Below are 18,686 nucleotides of genomic sequence, written 5' to 3'. Positions count from 1 at the left end.
TCGACTGTTCTTCGTGTTCTTGGTCGTTTCCTCCAATCCTAGGCGTCAAACCCCTTTAGGAATCGTACCTACGTGCCCGTTGATCACCACCGAATCGCCGTGTTAGAGGATTCCGCACTCTAACACGTTGCCCCGTGAATCGTTGGGAAACCGAGTCCCGAATCGGTCCTACACGATCTATACCCGAAAAATGCCTGAAAATATCCGAAAAATACCCCTAAAAGTGCAACTTAAAAAAAATCCAATTTATATTCGGAAAAAAGCCCGAAAAAACCAAAAAAAATGGTTTTTTCAATACCTGAAAATAGGGTATCCAAATACCCGATTTTAAAATACTCGTTTCTATACCCGACCTGAGCCGATACGTTGGGTATAGTTTTTTGAGACAATACCCAAACCCGAACCCGACCCAGGCATTGACAATACCTGATTTTCCAATAACCGGTCAAACCCGAACCCGATTCCATACCTGAACCGGGTATTTGAAAAACCCTATTTGTGCACCTCTAACCTCTAGTAGAGGTGCACAAAAACCGAACCCGGAACCAGACCCGAAAATAAAACCTGAACCGGGTTTTTTTAAACCCGAGTATTTAATACCCGAACCCCGACCCTACCCGTAAGGTACGGATAGGGTATGACTTTCAATGGTGGACACCGAACTCGTACCCGATTTAAACCTGATAATACCTGAAACCCTGTTCTAGTTATACCCGAAACCCGGTTCTAGTTATACCTGAAACTCGAGTTTATTTGCATACCCGAACCAAGTTTTTTGCATATCTGGATATTAATGTTTGTGCACCTATGTATGTGTAGCACTTGGCATTAATTATATAACTACTCATATAGATGATCTTCCATTTTCCAACATATTTTAATTCGACAATATGCAATTGCTTAGAGCAACACCTTGTGTCTTTTGATATACCAAACAAGAAAATAGAATAAAAAACCCATCCAAAACACTCATATATAGCGGTTAGTGTCCTTTTTTAATTTTGACCGTCAATACGCTTTTAATGTATCTCTAGTTCTCTACTCCATAAGTAATATAAAAATAGTTGGTTGACATTTGGTTTTAGTCACAACTCACAAGGCAAAACACTTGAAGAAAATGGCTTCCTCTTCTATTGGCACTGTTTCTAGTTCTACATCTTGATTATCACCAATTTGGTTCATTTCGAGTTATGTCAAATGTCGTCCGGTCCAGCAAAAGCTCATTGCTGTTCTTTGTTGTGGTCGGATTCAATAGCGATTTTGAATCAACATGTGAAATCATGTCGAGCGGCTCGAGTCGAAGACTTTTTGAAAAGACAATTGGAACTCACCCGAGGGACTAAATGAAGACGAACAACTTCATCGAAGATGATTTAGTGGTTTTATTTTATCCGGAAGGACCTGAACTATCTATGTAGAAAATGAGTTTTTTTAATACCCAAAAATATGGTATTCAAATACCCAAATAAACGGGTTTTTTAATACCCAAAAATAGGGTATTCAAATACCTGAGTATTGAAGACCCGGTTTAATACCTGACTCGACCCTGAACCCGGTACACATGGTATGGTTTTTCAAGCCAATACCCGGACCCGAACTTGACCCGGGTATTGTGAATACTCGGTTATACCCAAACCCGGGTTTTTTCTAATACTCGATTTATGCACCTCTAACCTCTGGTGTTAGTTGTGATTTGTCGGCCAATTGAAATTCCAATAATGGGCTTTACAATACGAATGGGCCTGCTCACTCTATAGAGTTATGTCGAAACCCTAATAACACTCTGTTGTTCCCTTTATAAAACATCATCTATACCTATTCTTCCTAACACATTCAAATTTCAAACGTATTTGTTTCAGGTAGTTCTTATTTGTTTTGTATTATTTCAATGATATGAAAACCAGATGATGAATTTGGATTTAATTCTCACGACGGTCGTCTGAACTCACGCCTGTTTGTGGGGCTGTGACAAACTGATGTATTGATCCATTTTTTTCTGATGGCTCTAAAACCACTTTATTATTATCATTATTAGGTTTTTTAAATCCAATGTTTAGACGAACATAATGATGACTGTTTAATTTTTCCGATTTAGTTCGTGAATGGATTCAATAACCTCCTACTCATTCTGAATGTTCGTTTTTGGATTTGAGAATTTGATTGTAATGGGTCTGAAGTTTGACTCCTTGGCTTTAATTCAATGCCATGGTGTTGAATCCAGCACCCAAAATCATATTTTAGCCCCTTTGTGATGATTTAGATGGATCCTAAGTGACCTGTTTAGTAGTCATGAGAGGGTACATATATTTCTGAAGTCTTAGATTTGGTCATTAGTTTAGTTTTTTTGGTTGGAATGACCATCTATAGGGTAGGGCGTTCCGGGTGGTTGGCAAAGGCGTGGATATTTGGTGCCTAAAACTTTTGTATGTATTTTTTTTAATAAATTGTTTTAGTGAATTAAGTATTGATCTTGATCATTAAAAATATATTAAAGCACATGCTATTTAAGTTATTTGTCCCAAACAAAATCAAAATTTAAAACTGATTGTTGTAGTTTAAAAAAATTACTTTTTTATTGTTTGATAGTTTTATGGGTCTTTTTATGTTGTTGGACTACTTAATTTTTTAATTTTGTTTGGAGAAACAATGTTTAAAGGCTCTATCTATTGGGCCCTATTTTTCTATTTTGACACCTGAGATGGGTTACTGATCCATATTAGGCATACTAACCCATCTGATAGACAAAAAACTGGCCATGTCAGTTTTGCTCTGGTTGTTATGCCAATATGTAACATAATAGTCAATATGGATCACATAAATCACAATGTATATTTTTTATTAATGTTGAAGTTGTTTGTACCAATACGTTCCATATGGATAGATATGGACTATATGAACCATAATTTAATAATTTTATAAATAAGTATAAAAAATATTATTCAAAACATATGTATAGATTTTAGCTCATCTAACAAAAAAAAGCATAGATGTTATTTAAGTGATTATGTTAATTAATTTTACACTAAAATATAAACTAAGTTCTTGAAAACATATGTAGCGAACCAAATATTCAGAGCATGTTATAATCATACGTTCAAGACATGAACAATTAAAATTTGCTCAAATATATAATCAGTGTGTACATACGTAACAAAATTACAACTGATATATGAAATTTAATGTAGTCGACAAACTAAGCTATGGCTGTAGATCCTAAGCGGGCGGTGAATCCTAACACACGTGGAAATGGATGCCACATCCTACAATTTAATTCGTGAACAAACTAAATCTCCTCAACAGCGTTTGTGGAGGGATTCTTTTGTGTGTAATAAGTGTATTTTTTCGAAAAAAAACTTGTGTTCGAGTTGCTGCATGAGAGATTCGCCGACTCTCTTTTCGGCATTTATCTTTTGAATAGCGTTATGTATATCTTTTAGAATGCACTTGCTCTTGGGGTTCTTTTTTGTTATGGTTTTCCAAATGTTAAGTGTTGGGATGTTTTGTGCTGCTAGCTGCACTACCAATTTGTATTCATTCGAAGAAAGCCTTCTGGCATACACGTAACCCTCTAGTTTTTAAGGACTGTGGTTATGTGCCGTGTTCAACACGTCTAACCTCCAAACATTATGTGTTGTGTTGTACCACTCTTTAAGTGAGAATGGGCAACCTATTTTTTTGTTGCCATGAGAAAGCCTTCTTACCGTGGCTTTACTTTTGTACTCGTAGCAATGACAACATTGAAGCCGCACACTCGCTCTGTTTTCTCCTTTTTTCTTCAATCTTCTAGTAACAATGACGTAACCGTTATCAGTTCTCCTATTCTTTACCCAGTCCTTTCAACTCTTCATGGGAGTTAAATTCCTAAAAAAGATTACATTTAGACATAGATTTATGGAAATGGACGTAACTGAGCAGTTCTCATACCTGGTCATTTTTGAACGAAACTATCGAGTAAGGTCCGTCCTCGTCATCCACTCCTTCTTGATTTGTTTGTCTCTATATGCCTTGTCCGAATAGTTTTTCTCTACGTACTAAGCTTCACTACCGTAGCCATAATCCCCGTAGTTTTGTTGTCCGTATGAAAGTTCACAACTGTATTCGTTTCTTGAACAATTGTGTTGTGCATACGAAGGTTCACCCCGTATCTATTGCACATGTAATCCTGTTGTTCGTACGACCGTGATGGAGAGGCTTTCGAAACATGTTTGTGGTTAAAAGCTGAGCATAAACCAATGACGGGTCTCTTGTCTTGTGAATGAAAACCAATGACGACCTCCTCGTTTAGGGATGGCTACAGCGGTTTCTCGTAAGAATCACCAATGTCTGACTGATCATTAAAATTTTCGCCGAAAAATTAGTTGCCGTCCCACCACGATATTGAGACAATTTTGACAATGAGCGTTATTACATGTGAAAAAATGAAATAAATGAAATGAGAATGAATGTTTCTTGGTGTTGTGGTTATATTACCTATTATACTCCATATTGGGCAATATTGAACATATTGATTAGAAAAGACAGACTTGACTTGTGTTATGCATATGATTATGAGTAGGAGGGAATATGCTTTTGTCTACAAAGAGGAAACAAGGTAATGCTTCATATTGGTCAATATGGAGCATATTGTGGGAGATTTGACTTGTGGGACCCATTCACTTTGCATCTGATTCTGTGTGCGTACAATCAAGTATGACATAAAAAACTTTTGTGTCTGATTTGAGGCTTAATATGCTTTATATTGAGCAATATGGAGCATATTGGGGGTGTCAGTATTGAGCAATATAGAGCATATTGGGGGGTGTTAATTTAGATATTTGGGTGTGCCAATATCACGATTTTTCTATGTTGTAAACTTAGATTTGTCGTGAACTAGTAACGTGTAGCTTAGTGTAAATGCCTGCTGTTTATGTCTTGTCCAATCTAGCTCCAACCATCTAGGGCAATTGCTCACAACAATAATAGTTTATTAACCATCTTCAAGAACGCTTTCAATTTTGATCGGCTTGTTTTAAGTTATTATAGTCATCATGGGCGCACTGCAAGCACCAATCTACCTTAAAAAACATTTTCTTTTTTTTTCCTCGGAAGATCGGGCTCATGTGACATAATATGACATTAAGGTTGTGTTTGTTTTTGCTTATAAGGTGTGCAAGGAGTCTATGTCTGCGAGCGCACAAACATAAGCTCTTGAAGACTTTCGTTTTTGCGAGCGCACAGACATAAGCTCTTGAAGACTTTCGTTTTTTATAAAAAAAAAAATATGAAAACTGCTTTTACGGTTTTAAAAAATAAGCTAATATTATCATCTTCACACTTCTTAACATCACATAAACACCCAATGTCCAACACCACCACCACCCACCGTCCACCACCACCACCACCGTCTGCTGCCACCACCACCCACCACCACTATCCACCACCACCACCCACCGTCCGCCGCCACCACCACCACCTACCACCACCGTCCACCACCACCACCACCTACCGTCAACCACTCACCACCACCACCGTCAACCACCCACCACCACCACCTTCCATCACCCCCTGTCGGCACAACCACCGTTCACTACCACCACCATCCACCACCACCACCCACCCTCTGCCGCCACCACCACCACCATAGTCCACCACCCACCACCACCGTTCCACCACCCATTGTCGGCCACCATCACCGTCCACCACCCACCGTTCACCGCCTACCACAATCGTCTACCACCACCCACTTCCATAGTTCGTACACCACTACCAATTATTTTAGCAGTCTACAAAAGTTAAATGACTTTTATCTACTGTAATATATATGATAGTTAACTAATTTTCAGCTTATGCAGACGATATCCCGTTTAAAAAACAAACAGTATTATATTGTCATATTGCAAACCTTCAGACCACATCTTCAGTTGCATACATTAAATCAGATGAAATCAGATTGCAGACAATTTTTGTTTTTAAAAACAAACAACACCTAAAACATTGTTTGTACTCTTGAAAAAATAGGGGATAGGAGAAACTTATCGAATTTCAAATTTCCACTCAAAAATCCCAATTTAAACAAAAATAAGCATTTATGTTTGTAGATGATCGACAGTGTCCCGATAACAGATCTCAAATTATGTTCATTAACCTTTTATCATTAATGAAAACAAATCAGTTGAAGATGATTATTTTTGAGATAAGAATTTTTATAGAAGACAAGAATTATTTTGAGATTAAGAAAGAGTATTTGTCGATTGAGTTTTGATGAATAATACTCACAAAATAATTTTAATTTCCTTTTAAGCTTAAAAAAATGTATTTGGGCCGAGAACCAAAAAATCCTCACTTTCATCTGGACCAGGCCTCATGGGCCGAAAACCCAACCAAACACACCAGTCCCCCATGGGCTGAGAACACAATTTAAAACACCAAGCATGATCCATGTTTGATAAAAACAATTCCTTAACGCATTTGTTTCGACAGGAGTAAACATGAGGTAAAACCAAAGATGTAAAATAAAAAATTAAAATTAAAAATAAAATAATAAATATAAAACCAAAATGAAAAAATTTTTTACCACCCAACTTTCAGTAGTTCTAACATATTGTGAGATCACAATCCAGTTTTGTCATATGAGCAACCGTTTATGAAAAGATCTTAACATGGAATCATATTGACTAAGATGCTCTCACAATGATTTATTTTCAGCATTATTATGAAGTAGAGAACAAGTTGATAGCATGTATTTAGATACTTAGCATGATTTTCATTGCATCAGTGATATTCATTAGGTACAATTAAGCATAATGCTTAAATGGACATTACTTATGGACCTATGATGCCTCTTATCACTTCTCAAAGCGTATTGACTTTCTCCAGATCACCCAAATTTAAATTCAACCCCCCACTGTTTGATCAAAAGGTTTTTGACATTGACTACACAAACAAAAAAAATTGAAGCTTTAAGGTTGAACGTTGGACTTACAAGCCGTCCGGACTTATAAGCCTTTCATTCAGAGTGTTTAGGACTTACTTGAATGCTCCACCCTTGTAGTTCTAGTTTGACCCTTTAAGCTTTAAAACAAAATTAATTTCAATATTATATACTAATATCACAATTTTTTTAATAAAAAATTTAGGAACAAAATATTTTTGGTGATCAAGACATTAACGGGCTTGTATACGACTGGGTAATTGATTTTCTGCATATCATTCAGAGAGATGTATCTAGAGACATGCATAAATCTTTAAAATGACTCCCTACGGTAAGTTTAGCATATTTAGTTTATATCACTTCAGACATTTACGCACCATGGAAAGTTACCATACATATTAATGACTGTTCAAAAGCCTTTTTAGCTTAATAACTTCACATGTTAGGCGCACAAACTCAATTTATCTACCATTTCCAAAGGTTGGATCAAACTTTGATTTAAAAAACATTTTGAGCTTCTATAAAGCTTGTAACTGAATAATCATGTCACCTCCCAATTAAAAAAGAACCAAAAGCCAAATTTTTTAATAAAATACACACGAAAACTCTTTTTGAATTTTTTAATATTATAACACACGCACACTCTTTTTGTATTTTTGAATTTTCTCCCTCTAAATTTCTGCAAAAAATTAAACAAAAAACAAAACCTTTTATGTACGATTTAACCCCAAAAAGACTCAATCGTCGAAACGTAGCATTTTAAGGAACCCTACAAGCACATTAAATCTGGATGTTCCGACCGGTTTTGTAAATAAGTCCGCCACATTGTTATCAGTGTGAACTTGTTCAAGATGAATCAAGTTCCGATTATAACAGTCACGAATGAAATGAATTTTTATGTCAATGTTCTTGGTTTTAGAATGTTTAACCAGATTTTTAACAATAGCAATAGTAGCATCATTATCACAAAAGATAGGAGTGTCAAGAAATTCCAAACCGTAATCCAACAATTGGTGTTGCATCCAGGTAACCTGGGAGCAACAGGCAGAAGCAGCAACGTACTCAGCCTCAGCAGCGGAAGTGGACACCGTTTGTTGTTTGTTGCATTGCCATGAAATGAGTCGATCATCCACTAATTGACATCCAGCAGGCTTAGATTTCCAGTCAATACCGTCACCTCCATAATTGTTGTCAGCAAAAACATATAAATCAAAATCAGAGTTTTTGGGATACCAAAGACCTAGCTTCGGTTTCCCTTTTAGATATCTAAAAATACGTTTAACAATAGTTAAGTGAGAAAGGTTAGGATTAGCCTATAAGCGCGCGCATTTACCGACTGCAAACATAATGTCAGGGCGACTAGCAGTGAGTTACATCAGGGATCCAATCATTGATCGATATTATGTTTGATCTACGGATTTCCCTTCAGGATCAGATGAAAGAAGAGGTCTTTCTACCATGGGAGTCGCCGCACACTTAGAATCTTGGAAATCGAACTTCGCCAACATGTCCTCGACATATTTCCCTTGGTGTAACAAAAGTCCTAACGAACCTGTAGCCCCAAAAATTTCGTCATCTCCCTAACGGAATCATATCAAACCTTTTCTTCATTAGCTCCTCAAACTCAGAACACAAAGCATTGCTGGTCGAGCCAAAAATTATGTCGTCCACATAAATTTGAACCAAGATCTGATTTTTCCCAGTCGTTTTGAGAAACAGTGTCTGGTAGATGGTCCCTCGCTTCTACACATGTTCCAGCAGATGAGCTGTCAAAGTAGCATACCACGCTCGAGGAGCTTGATGAAGACCATACAGATCTTTGTCCAACTTGTAGACGTGAGTAGGATGCTTCGAATCAGTAAAACCCGGAGGCTGGTCCACGTATATCTCCTCATTTACTTCTCCATACAAAAATGCCATCTTGACATCCATATGATAAACCGTGAAACCCGTGTATGAAGCATATGCCAAGAAAATTCGAATGGCCTCAAGACAAGCCACTGGAGAATAGACTTCGGTGTAGTCTAAACCCTCAACCTGACAAAAACCATGAACCACAAGCCACACCTTATTTCGAAAAATAACCTCAGTGTCATTTTTCTTTTTACGGAAAACATCTCGTTTTTAATGCCTTTTTTCCTGACGGGTAACTCAGCCAATCTCCAAACCTTGAGTTTCTCAAACTTATTCAACTCCTCATGCATAGCTTCCACCCAACTTGGTTCTTGCAATGCCATTTCAACAGACTTCGGTTAAATCTGAGAGATAAAACAAGAATACAGACATCTATTAATGTTTCCTTCTGAATTCTGGTTGAGATGCTCGTTTCAAGGGGACCTATGACATTCTTGATTGGATGATCCCGCTGAATTCTTGTTGGAACAGAGTGATCAGGAACAGAACTAGTAGCCGGTAAATTTGTTGGATCTTCAAGGGGTTCAGAGAGCGGGTTCCTCCATCCAGATGCCGAGGTACTGTTCGAGTATGAAGTACTAGCAATGCATTCACTTGGTATGACATCTGGAAATAGAGTGCAACCAAATATTTGACGAATGGTACTCTCCCCCCTCTACTAACGAAACATTAGCCGTAGATGTCTCAGCTGTATGCAATTCACATTCATCAGGAGAATTATGTGAAGAATTAGTCTCAATAAAATGTTCTTGTGTAATTGAAGACGAAGGCTGAGCAGTATCAGACAATTCCGACGGAGCTATACCCAGCACCAGAGACATTTGAAAACCAACATAGATGTCTTCTTCTTCATCAACAGCATCCGAAATCCCCGCACCTGAGTTTCCTGCATCAACAACTGGAAACACATTAAATGGTTTAAACAATTCATTATAATCAAATAACCAGTCATAATCGACACGAGTATCGGTTTCATTCTTCTTTAGCCGGCGCACATCATAAGATTCCACAATCTATTTCATTGCCGTGTTATAAACTCTGTAGGTAATGCAACCAGCATAACCAACGAAATAGCAATCATCAACCATTGCTACAAATTTTGGAGTTGATTCTAGATTCAATAGAGTGCATGGACATCCAAAAGCACGGAAGGGTGCTACAGTGTGATTGTGACCATAGAGAACTTCGTCCCATTGTCACATCGAATTCCTTTAACTTCAAATTGAGTTGATTCTTCATTAGCACCACAAAGCGCTTTATCAATTCTGCAGTTTCACTCTTATTTGACAAGAAAAACACCAAAGTAAAACATGAGTAGTCATAAGTTATAACTAGACAATATGAACTGCAAGAGAGACTCAATACATGAACAGGACCAAACAAATCCATATGAAGCAATTGAAAAACTGAGGAGATGGTATTAACCAGTTTCGGCTTGTGAGATTTACGATGATGTTTACCTAGAGCAGAAGCCACATATTTCTCAATTGTTACAAAATCTTTAACTGGCAAACCGCAGACAATGTTGTTTTTAGCAAGACGGTCTAGAGTTTTAACATTTGCATGACCAAGACAATGATGCCAAAGCATGGCATTATGTTCCGACACTTTTGAAAATAAACACGTGACTTCTTCTGGAACATTTTTATTCATGTCGATCACGTATGCATTATATTTTCTTTGTGATCGAACAAGAACTCAATCTTCTAGTATGATGATACCATCTTTTAAAATCAGACACTTTTTGTTTGTAAAATGTGTTGAAAAACCCTTGTAACAGATCTGCGAGACACTGAGCAGACTGTGTTTCAACTCTGGAACAAAATTAACATTTTCGAACTTAAGAACACCATTACGTACAATACCATTCCATGTGTTCTTCCCTTTTTCTCCTCCCGCAAAAGTAACATACCCTCCATTAAATTTTTAAATGTCGTGCAGTTGAGAGATGTCTCCTGTCATGTGCCTGGAACATCCACTATCAGAAATAACAAAGATAGCCATATGAGCCCTAATTCGTTAAACTTTTGATTCGTTAATGCTTCGAGTAATTAAGCTTAGGGATTTTATCCAGCAATCATAGACGAGTTCAAAGCATATATATATTACCTTTAACGATGATTTGACTGGGTTAAATTGACCATGGCAGCGACAGCTTGAAACATAACAAGAACACAATATAGACCTCAATTATAATCTAATTCAGTAAAGGCGATGGGTTAGAGATCGTGTATGCAAGTTTAATTGAATTTATATGGATGTTTTCTTGTAAAACAATCTAGGGTTAGGGTCGGCTAATAATAACACGAATTGCTGATTTGTTGGGATTTGTTTAACATATTGGTGATGTCGGTTAGGACGCAAACAACATATACAAGATATCCACTTATTCAATTTCCAATAATATTACGTAAATTGTGGTCCAAGAATTCACAATTGATAATCAGGTTCGCGATTAGGGTTTGGATCAGGATACTTGTTATGGGTATCCAGTTGGTATAATGGGTTACAACATAAATTTCAATTTCAGTCCTTAAGATTTAAGGATGGATACAAAGAGAGGTAAAACTTCATATTTTGGGTTGAAAATGCCAATATAGGAAAGTTATCATTATATAAAAAATTAATTAAAAGTATTAATAATAATAACTAAACAAATTTAAACTCGATAACGCAATAAAAATAACCCGAACATCGAACCTAGTCGGGTATTTAATAAATTCGAAAACCCGAGTTGTTACAGTCTCTCCTACTTTAGGGAATTTCGTCCCGAAATTAAAGGAGATTATAACAAAACCAATAAAGTTTGAGGTAAAGAAAATTTTAGAATAAAACTTAAAAATTTATCATCACACAGAACTTTGAGTAGTTAAAACAACGCTCCAAATGAAAATCCGATATGGACACTTATATATAAGAAAATGTCCTTATCATTTCTATATTTGTACCGTTATCCAAACTACTTTCAATTCTATATTATGACACACAACTTTACGCTTCATGATTTCCATGCGAGGACTTCGATAATTATGTTCCGGACCATAATTATTGTTATCGTCGGATGGTCCATATGATTCGTCCCATCGTGTGGATTTGCAAAACGATTGATTAAAAACATGACTTTGAGGAAACAAAAGTTTTAAAGAGTTTTAATTATAACACAAAAAATACCAATATAAAACAGTTTTAATAAAGAAATGTCTAAGACATCGCAAAGATTTAAAGTTGAAGAAAAGATAACTTATTAATATATAAGGTAATGAAGGTAGGAAATAAGATAGAAATGGGCTTCAATAAACAATCAATTTAATCAAAAGAAACTTTATTTAGAAGATAAATAGTTCAAATACGGAAATAATTTAAGGCCATAAAGAGGCGTTACAATACGTAATTAAGAAAAAGACAAAATAAATTAAGATAGATAAAGGGAACAACAAAAGTCTTCATGGTCGTTGATTAGCTTAATTAGCGTAACTTGAGGTACCATGAGGATTTGTAGGAGTAGGATGTAACACCCCGTAACCGCAGCGGAAACGTACACGGGGTGCAACAGACACATCTGATATCAACACCATTGTTTATAAAGAAAACACCACTACATTAATTTAAACGTATTACATTATTCTGAGTTTCATAACCAACTAAGCGTTATCACATAAGTGTTACCGATAGTACTTTAACATATTTAATGAAAAATATAGATCTCTAGACTTCCACAAAATAGCACACAGCATCGAACACATATCACTCATTCCAATTTGAGCGTACCTAGAAAGCATGTAAAGAAAACGGGTCAACTACGAATAGTTGGTGAGTTTCACTAATTTAAATAAACCATGACAAATCATTATAAAAATCATAAATAAGTGATGTAATTATACTGAGTTCACAAGTGAAAACTCTATTAACCCCAAAACATATCGATTAACCTCCGGGAACTCTGTTACCCCAGAATACTTCCAATAACCTCTGGGAACTCTGTTACCCCAGAAACACATTTAATAACCTCTGGGAACTCTGTTACCCCAGAAACACATTTAATAACCTCTGGGAACTCGGTTACCCCAGAACACTGTTTCGGGCCTTATAATATTAACAACTCAGTTAATTACCATCTTAATACATTACCGTACGATTTCCGTACAATAAACATTATATAAATACATTCGTTTCCATGCGATTAGCATGTACTTAAACACTTTGATAGAAACATGCTTTCCTCCCCGGGAAAATATTTAAAACAATTCAGTAAAAAGGGGCTCGTGAAAACTCACCTTCTTGTGAGCAAGATGTACTACGGTGCACGGCTACTGGTACAGATCTGTAATACGATCCCCCAAATCGTTACTACACAATTTCTATCAATATAACTTAAATTCGTGTTAACCGGTACGTTTGGGGACACTGTTAACCCAGTACCGTACACGATCCGGGGACAATGTTAACCCCGAAATACCTTCCAGGACATAGATTGTGATATCACTTAGAGTTCTTTTAGTCAAAACTACCGATAGTTTGTTTTCTCGTTTTGCGTGCATAGTACGGTTATTCATCTTTATGTTTTCAAAAATGAGTTTGACCACACACGACCCGAAAATAGTTGTTATGGATATTTTCATTAAAGTGGTGAAATTAGAGCTCGGTTAGACACCCCGTTTGGCCGCGGGGCCCGTTTCCGTCTTTAATACACCGGAAACGGTTAAATCGGGTAAAATTACCCAAATCATCCGAATTATTTTCGGATGATTTATTTTTACTTGATTAACTTAGTTTCATGAAAATAGTCCATTTTTAAGGTTTTTATGCACCAGTCAGCTCGCTTAGGCGAACTTTGCCGGTTTACACGTTTTAAGCTTTAAAAGTTTGTTTTTAAGTTCCATTTAGCACAAATAAATATCCGTTTAGTCTCGGACCTTGAAATTTTGTACAAACCATATTTTGACAGTAAGGAATTTTATAAAATTTTTCCAGAATTAATTTTTATATCTAAGATTTATTTAACCATTTTTAAACATTATTTAAACACCGAATATGTCGAAAATACCAAACGACCTTCGAAAAATCCCAATTTTTTCTGGGATGACCCCTGTCACCCACATAGTTCCCTGTAATTTTTCCAGAACCAAAAACTTATTTTTCATGCCATTTTTACCAAAACCGAGCTAGAAATCCCTAGAACTCGTTTTACCGAAAAGCCTACTTAGACTTCTCCAATGAACCTGAAATTTTGTGTGTGACTTTTATATGTTATAAAAAGCTTATCTTAAATTTTCCAGAATTTTTCATGATGGTTAGCTATTTTTCACCATTTTTAGCCAAAACCGAGCATTAAATTCACCAAATATTCATCCTTTATCCAAAAATTACCAAAATTTCACAGATCTCATATTTTCATGTGTAGATCATCTCTGTGAAATTTCGTGACCCAACTCTAAGCCTACCACAATCTGTCCAAATCACACAAATCATACGAAAACCGAACTACTTTGTGTTTTCTAGCGTTAGATCGCAAAGATCTTGGTTTCTAGCCTTTGCTAGCCACTAGATACAACACTTACAAGCACAACAACACCACACCAAGAAAGTTATACCCACAATCAAGCCATTTCTTTCATGGTTTCGATTAAAACATCAAAACAAAGATTTTGACCGTAAAAATTCGTTTTTGACTCTTTTAACTACTTTCTTGGACTAAGATCCTTTGTATAACTTGTATACATCACTTGATCCTCCAAGAATCGGTTTCATCTCGGGTTTTCACCCATTTTTCATTTGAAACCTCATTTCCTTGTAAATGAATCAAGAAAAGAAGAATAACACGATTATAACTCGGTCTATAACTCGTTTTCTTGCTTAAAAACTTGGATCTTTGGATGGATGATGAAGAGGTTGAGAGGATTTTGGGAGAAAGATTGTGGAAAAAAGAAAAATGAATGTGTAAGTGTGTGCATAGGGACCGATCGGTCATAGTTGTGGTGTGGGGTGGGGCCCACATCTCAAACCATGGCCACACATTTGGATTGCGTAATCCGGATAATGTTGTGGATAATCTGGTTCAGTTCGTTTCTCGGTTAAACGTTTAATTCCGCTCAAAACGAGACCAAAACGGTCGTTTTTTCGGCTTAAAATTAAAATTTATATAAAACTGATTTAAAAACTTTAAAAAACTTAAACCATGACGTTTATTGACTTAACACATCGTATTGTCGGTAATTGTGCATCTTTTTCGGCTTGATCGATCGTCTCTTGCTTGGTTTGATGTTAAAGGTTTCGTTTATCGTACCGACGTACTAATAAATCGAAATCCTTTTTCTGTGCTATAATTCACTTATCCCGAAGCTTTAATACTTCGTAAACATCACTAAACATTATGTATTTCGTCTATAATGTAATTCCCTGATTCGTTCGGGTTTCAATAACCGTTCATCGATTAATCGTAATTCCGATACGACTAGTTGTACATTTGAGTATAATTCGTACTGTGAATCTTATATACTCGTATAAACACATTATAATTCATATATTCAGTATTGAATAACACGTAAATAGTACATTCCGGCTAAGGTATACCTGAATTTGCCGGAATCGTTACATAGGAGCAGTTGAGGTAGATTGATTCGACGTTGCTTGAATAACTTGAGCGTTAACGGTTTGACGAGAGAAGCTTGATGGACATGGGATTTATAGGTTTGGACTTGATGGGTAAGGTAGTAGGGTGTAATTATAGTTTGGACTTTATTAGTATGGAAAATCTGAGGGCACATATTGCTGAGAGGATTAGGGTCTCCTGAAGGGTAGCAAGTACGGGTAGTGATGTGCAAAACGGTCTATTAAAAATATAACCTAACCTAGAAACTCTAGTTTTAAATTTATAAACCTAGACTCTCCTAATGCTAGACCACTAGACATGCAAATGTACCTATCTACTGTAGTAAAGCCTAATGAAGTCCGGATGTCGAACCCACGAGACAGTACTAGAATCTGACTAATAACTCAAATAAAATGATTTTATTGATTATTTTATGTTTTAATTATTACTATAAACTAAAGAATACTTAACTTAAACTGACACGAACAAACGGTTTAGAACTCAAATAGGGGAAACAACTACCTGGGTAAGGAATCCTACTAGTCAACTCGTAAACTCTCGAAATTGGATTTATGATTGGTACCGTATTCTATAAATATGAAATTTAAGAAATAACTAAAGTAAGCTAGATCACCTCCCGGTCTCACCAACAATACCTAAGAACCATAATATCATGTAAAGCTCAACGGTTTAATAGTTCGGATCAACTCCCAGTCTCACCTTAGCTAACTATGCTAAGGCACCCAATGATTAAATTACCTCCCAGTCTCTCTAATCACAATATACCCTAAGGCGTAAAGGGGTATTCTTATTGAATTCGGTTATAATTCGGATCTGTAAGAATCTAAGGGAATCTAGGGTAACTCACTCCCGTGCAATCACTACCCAAAACCAAAAAAAAAAAAAAAAAAAAAAACAGACGACACTTAACTACCTCCCGGTCTCTCAAGTGACAGAATATAAGGTATCTCTAAACTCTCAATTACCGTTCCTATGGAATATTTAACTATAAACCATAAACTAGTTGAGAACACACAGTAAACAACCTAATATGCATCCATACATGAAAGACATTCACAAAGACGCATATGGAACAATTAATTGATAATAAATTAATACCAATTACGCATATGCATCATAACCAAATAAAATAAAAACATTATCAAAGCATAACCAGTTAATAATAATTCAAAACTGAAAATAAAACGATTCTAACAAGTATTCATCCAAACCCAGGCAGTATAAAAGTTTAGCCAATAACAATTACGAATGAAACAAAGATAAAATATATATTGCAGTTTATCGTAAAAAGAAATAAATTTATTGAGCTACTAACTTGCTTGCTTTAAATAATGAGCTATGTGCCTGGTTAAATTAATTCACCAGCCTGCTTACTTCTTTAAATATTCTTTTCGTTTTTGAGCTGTAGAATATTAGACGGGTGTGCTTTCTTGTTTTCTTTTTCGCATCCACCCCAGGGGTCCCCCCCCACGTCCCAATATTTTGGAGAAATCTGCCCAAGTTCAATTTAACCTACCATCCACTCCACCGAATTTCTTATTTTTCTTGGCCTACACCCTTTTCGTCTTTTATTTTCTTTTGTCAATGATAGAGCACAATTAAAATATTGATTACGAGTTACAGCCCATGAATTTGTTTCTCTACTTGATCCATGTCTTATTATTTGAAATACTGGAATTATAAGCTCATTTTCCTATTTGATGCACCTGCCAAAACATATAAAAGATTTATTATATTATTTCGTATACTAAAATATGTATCAGTTGATTGTTTTCCTAACTCTCACCATATAATTTAACTTGATAAGGGTAATAATATCTATTCGATTATTTACTTGTTGGTCTCAACTTTAATAAGTATTCATTTTAGCTCGTTGTCTCATGAAAGCATTAAAATCAATATATGAGCCAATTGAGACAAATATTTAATAAAACTAGGATTAATTTCATATATACCCTTACAAACCTTTAAAATATCATATATACCCAACCAAGAATGAATATATCATATATACCCAACTTTAATGAACTTTTATTTAATAACAATTCTACCCTTCTATATCAACTAATTTGTTTATTTTTCATTTCTTAATATTATTTGTGTGAATCATAATTTGACCACCTACTCTTTTCAAGTTTTCAAGTCCACGCCCCACCACCTTCGACGTCCTGCCACCACCACCACGACAGTCGGAAACAAAGAGTGAGTTGGCCGATGAACGGAACTGGACCAACGAGGCGGTGGTCGGCGATGATGACGATTTCTAATCGGATGGACAAAACTGGACCAACAGTTGGAAACCTCGCCAACGCACTCTCTAGTGTCACCCACCACCGCCGTATAGTCCTAACTTTATCGCCTTAGACAATCATCGCAGTCCGATACTACCCATGTGGGTGATTACGATGTCAGTTTCAGATTTGAGGGGTGTCGGGGCCGGATTCGTTTAAGATTACCCACCTTCCGACCATCACCAACTACTTAAAACTGGGTAAAACTATTTCTTTGAACAAAAATAGTTACAAATAGGTTAAAAATTAGTTGATGACGAATAGAAGAAAGGGTGAATTAAGATGAAGGTTAAAATTATTTGATATGTATTTTATTAGTTTCTTTTATATTACAACTTACAATACCTATTTTAAGTTTTTTTTCTTTATTTGTTTCAATATAACAGGGGCAAAATGGTCATGTAAAAAATTGTTTTTAATGATTTGGGTATATATGATATTTTAATTAATTTGAAAGGGTATATATATGATATTTTCAGTTTTGTGTGGGTATATATGATATTTTCAATATTTGCAAGGGTATATATGAAATTACCCCTAAAAACTAATTCAAAACAACCCATAAGTGTAAAAAAAATTTATTTAATATTATGTATATTTTAGACCATATCAAATATCCACACACTTAAATCTTTTTCGTCCTTGAAAAAGGTATTTTGCAATGGAATAAGAATTCGAAACTGATCTTTAAAACATATAGGTTATCTTTTAAGCACAGATAAACGCAAAAACTGCGATTGCCGATATTGTTGTCCACTTAAACCCATGCCTTAATCTTTACCGGGACAAATAGGATCCAACAATTATATTAGTCAGTGGTTTACACAATTAAGACCCGCTTTTTTTCAGCTTTTACCGGACTAGGCCACCCCAACTTGACTTAAACCTCAAAATTAGCATATTTAAAATTTTTGTTGCTCTCTTTTTTATGAATAGTTAAGACGATCAAGGGTATTGTTTA

The 18,686-nt window shown here is 35.8% G+C and overlaps 2 non-coding genes across 2 annotated transcripts; both read left to right on the top strand.

Moving 5' to 3' along the window:
- The first annotated feature begins 1,897 nt into the window (after positions 1–1,897).
- Positions 1,898–2,005, top strand: LOC143599967 (small nucleolar RNA Z161/Z228). Its single transcript, XR_013147390.1, has one exon. It is a non-coding gene; the product is annotated as a small nucleolar RNA Z161/Z228 (small nucleolar RNA).
- A 53-nt stretch (positions 2,006–2,058) lies between these two features.
- Positions 2,059–2,132, top strand: LOC143599966 (small nucleolar RNA Z105). The gene has a single exon (XR_013147389.1). It is a non-coding gene; the product is annotated as a small nucleolar RNA Z105 (small nucleolar RNA).
- Positions 2,133–18,686: the final 16,554 nt, after the last annotated feature.

Source organism: Bidens hawaiensis, unplaced genomic scaffold (assembly GCF_021521415.1).
Source record: "Bidens hawaiensis isolate Kalapana, Puna unplaced genomic scaffold, B.hawaiensis_p1.1 tig00053152_1, whole genome shotgun sequence".
NCBI classification, from domain to species: Eukaryota; Viridiplantae; Streptophyta; class Magnoliopsida; order Asterales; family Asteraceae; genus Bidens; species Bidens hawaiensis.
Note: the sequence above shows the minus strand (reverse complement) of the source record. Positions and strands in the feature narration are given on the sequence as shown.